Here is a 4,597-nt window from a genome sequence, read left to right on the forward strand (position 1 = left end):
ATTTCAAAAATCCCTTCTGTTTTGTAAATTTGATTGAAAAAGATCCACTAAGATTTATAGATTGTCATCATCTATCTGTTCTAATACTGACAGAAGCTATTCTGAGAGTTCTCTTTTATCTTTAGTTCACTCCTAATGTGAACTAAACAACTTTGTGCTGATGCTCATTCTAAATGAAGGGTGGAGGAGCTTCAGAGTTAAATGGTCCTCAGTAAATATGGATGTTTCATTTTCAGTCCATCTTCCCAGAAGAAGAAGCCACAAATAGTATCAGTTTAACTTATCCCAAGTAAAGATATGAAGCTGTCCTTAGAAGTACATCAGAAAAAGTATGTTGCCTGAGAATACTGTGGTCATTTTCCTATGTAATTTAACAGTTGACCCTCTGGACCTTTATGTCTCCAATTATTATACGGTACCGCAGAAGCCTCTGCTGCAGGGTCAGAAGACCAGCAGTCGTAAGATCGAATCCACGCGGCAGAGTGAGCTCCCGTTGCTTTGTCCCAGCTCCTCGCCAACCTAGCAGTTCGAAAGCATGCAAATGTGAGTAGATAAATAGGTACCACCTCGGTGGGAAGGTAAAACAGTGTTCCCTAGTCACACTGGCCATGTGACAATGGAAACTTTCTTCAGACAAGCACTGGCTCTACGGCTTGAAAATGGGATGAGCACCAACCTCTAGAGTTGGACACGACTGGACTAAAAATGTCAAGGGGAACCTTTACCTTTACCTTTTATATTTCAGAGCAAAATGAGAACCCAGAGCAGACACTCTTGTTGAGTACATTTGCTTTCATGTATGCCAGTTTCTGGTGGTAAATAGAGAGATTGTTCATCATGAATCTGCTCCTCTCATAAGGCCATCAAGAGACACATTTCACATATTCTTTACATAAAAACTGTAAAATAACTTAAGAATGTTGGACAAAACGAGGTGTTTTAAGACTGCAAGAGACTGGCTGGTTAAAGAGTAAAAACTCTGTCAGAATTGTATATACAGTACAATTTTAAATATTAAACATACAGAATGATTCCATCCGGGGTGTAACACATAGATTTCTACTTGTGCAGTGAGACGTCCTCTTCTGTTCTTCCTCCCTGCAGCCACCAAAGCCACTATAGAAGTCCTCCCGCCTCCAGCAGCAGTGTTTTTTCGTGGGAAGGGAAATATAGTGGGCTGACAAAAGAGGAAAATCCCTTCCACCAGCAGTATCCAAGCAGATGGGTGCAACTGGATACAGTCTATACATCCACCAGATTGTGGGAATTTATGCTAATCTTGCCCAAGGCATGGAAATCGTTGAGTAGGTAATGAATTAATAGTTACAGACATGACTTCTGTTCTCAGTTGGTGTTGCCACACCTTGGTGTCCCTTCAGCATTTCTGATCATGTCTCTACAAATACTGGCTACATGTGTACGTATATTCTTTACTTCTGGTCTGCCCTTTCTTCTGTTTCCCACACATGCTCCTTTTATATCTCAGCTCATCTGAAAGCTCCATATGCAACCACTCCCTCTCTCCCTTACATCTGTACCTGCTTTGCCATGTCCTGTATCATCACTTAGGTCACATAGGTTTCCAGCCTGGGGGTTGTGACCCCCAAGGGGGTTGCAGTGTTTTCTGGGGGGTGAGGTCACTGCAGTTATTTTTCGCTGCAATTATTTTTATATTTATTATATTAAGCATGGTATACACAGTGCTGTTTTATTTTAATCCTCTTGGCCCACAGATAGATAAATTTAATCTGAACTGGAATTGCAGGCAAACTAGAATTCTTAGTTATTTCTGTATCCCTTTGTGAGGATTTTCTTTTTATGCATGCATACCCCCTCCAAAAGAGCCACTCTCCCTTGTTTCATTCTGCTTTTCCATTCCACATTTGAAGCACTGATGTCAGCCCTTTGGACCTGAGCATTAGCCCATCTTAAAGAGGCCTGAACACTGGAACCCAAAATGGCAGCAGGATTGATAAATTGTTGCTGCCAGGGCAGTGATGCCTTTTGCTCCACCTGGATCTCCCACTCTTCCGAGTACAGCAATGGTGGCACAGTCAAGGGAGAGGGGACCTGGGCAGAGAGATGCCTCCAATCCCCGCCTGAGTCATGGAGGAGGAAGGCAATGGGGTAAAAAGGTGAGGGAGGAGAACCAGGAAAGGGGGTCCTGGGGGGCATAGGGACGGTCTGGAGGCTCTTCACTAGGAGGCCTTTATTTCTTTTTTTGCAAGAAGATGTGAATGGGATTTGTTTCCACAGCCAAAAAAGGAAATTAAACTCAAAATGTATTGGCATATTTTCCTTCTCAAATTTTATCTAGTTGGGGCAGATTTATAGGTCACCCCCCCCCATTATATATTATTACATTAACATTAAAATGTTAGGTTAGAATTAGATTCCGGAAAAACTTTTTTTAATGTGCTTTCTTAACACAATTAAAAATGCCTTCTTATGCAGATATGGCGGGGAGGGGGGTCATCAGTGACTTGGCTATTACGTATAAAAAGGGGCTGCAACTTGTAAAAGGTTGGGAAACACTGCCTTAGTTGTTCATCTTGCTCACCTGTGTGTGGCTCACTTTTTTCTTTTTCTATAACTTCACTCCCAGACGAAATCAGAAGACACATTTCCATCCATCCTGTCTCTTACTATGATATTTCACAAGATGCACCCCTCTGGAAAATAGGAAGAGGAAGCCACAATACAAGAAACTGAATAAAGAAAAAATGTTCTGTATAAATCTGTGTAGAAAGTTCAGTATTTTCTTATAAGCATTAATCAACTATTGCAGATTCATTTGGAGGAGTATCTTAAGTGCATTTCCTTGTTCCAACTAACATGGCTGAAGAACAGCTGAACATGTCATACCAATTATAGTGTGTAATGTTTTCTGCGCCATACCATATGCTGCACCCTTATGGCATATGGTCTATGTTTCATGGTTTCAGAGTTGGCTGAGATTCTAATTTATGCACTGTCATCATTTATTCTGCATTCTTACAACTAAATGTGCTTGTCTGGTACAGAAATGGCTCGGGTTCATTGTACAGAAAGACGTATGCTCACTTGATTCCTTCGAGCAGAAGCTTTTCTTCCATATAAAGTGGTGTGTGTGTGTGTGTGTGTGTGTAGGCACACACGTGTGCACATGATCACAGTAAATGTTAACTGTTTAATGCCAATCTTAACATTCTTAGACCAATGAATATTAGATATACACTTATAAATGATCACACACACACACACACACACACACACACACACACACACACACACACACACACACACACACACACACACACACATACTGGATTGGATCCAGCTGGCTGAATAGCTCAGTGAGTTAAGTATCCCAGAGGCTGGGAGTTCAATTTCCCACTGGGCCTCCTGGAGAAGAGCCAGCCTGTGTGGCCTTGAGCAAGCTGTGAAGTCCCATAATGCCACCAGAAGAAGGGAACAGTAAACCACTTCTGAGTACTCTTTACCTAGAAAACCCTGAAATGGTTGCCATAACTCAGCATTGACTAGATGGTACACAATTATTATTATGAATGCAGATTGGCAGTGCAATCCAAACTTAAAGATACTTAGATCCAGACTTAGTCATTCTTTGAGTAGACCCAAAAACATACGTGGGAATGATGCTGTCTCATAATTAACCTATGACCATTCATTTCAGCTATTTTGCTCAGAGGTAGAGAACCTTCTGCCCTCCAGATGTCTTAGACTTCAACTTCTGCAAGTGCTGGCAGAATAGTGTGCCTATTCTAAATTCACTGCAGCTGGTGTATCTTTGAGTCTGGATTGTAATGTCAGTCTAGATCCATTCCAGTGTATATTTACTCATTTATACATATATACCTAATGCTCTATCAAGCATCCCATGATGGTCCCTGCTAATATAGTCAAGCAAACATTCTGTCCACTATACCACACTGAGTAATCAGTTAAAAATTAGATACTGATCAAAATCACACCATGTTGTAATATAGAAACTCAGATAATTGCTTACAGTAAAACAATGAATGACTTAAAACAATTCCAAAGCACGTCTGAAGAAAATAAAAAGTACGGTATGGGATCTCTGATGAAAAGTTCTGTTTATTTGCCAAAAGCAATTGCCTAGAGATGGGCATGAACTTTGATTCAGAGGTCTGGCCCAATTTGTTGCCATGCTTGCATGGGTGTTGTGTGGGCACGGCACCCTCCCCCTCCTGCCTCTACTGCATACTCACACATCTATGGGTGGTGTGCGCTTCCCTCCCCACTTTCCCAATGTGACTGCCCACTCACCTGTTGCAGCCTGATCTTTAGTCTTCCATCTTCTCCATCAACCACTGACACAAAGGCAGAGCTGCAGGAAGCATGTCCCGCTTCCTCATCTGAGTGGGTGGCTGACTGAGTGTGCAGGGAAGGGTTCGTGCCCATCTGTATTTTTTGTCTGCAGGAAGGGGCCAAGCTAGCCTTCTTTACAAAGGAGTTCTACAGCATGGGAGCAGCCACTGAGAAGGCTCTTTCTCTTGCGCTCACTGAATGTGCCTGTGAAGGAGGTGGCATGGAGGAAATGTCCTTGTCTTGGAAGATCTTCAGATCATCACAA

General features: G+C 42.1%; 1 long non-coding RNA gene across 1 annotated transcript; it reads left to right on the forward strand.

Moving 5' to 3' along the window:
* Positions 1–422: 422 nt before the first annotated feature.
* LOC144587742 (uncharacterized) lies at positions 423–2,737 on the forward strand. Its single transcript, XR_013542882.1, has 3 exons — positions 423–543; positions 1,105–1,308; positions 2,606–2,737. It is a non-coding gene; the product is annotated as an uncharacterized LOC144587742 (long non-coding RNA).
* Positions 2,738–4,597: the final 1,860 nt, after the last annotated feature.

This window comes from Pogona vitticeps, chromosome 3 (genome assembly GCF_051106095.1).
Source record: "Pogona vitticeps strain Pit_001003342236 chromosome 3, PviZW2.1, whole genome shotgun sequence".
Lineage (NCBI taxonomy): Eukaryota > Metazoa > Chordata > Lepidosauria > Squamata > Agamidae > Pogona > Pogona vitticeps.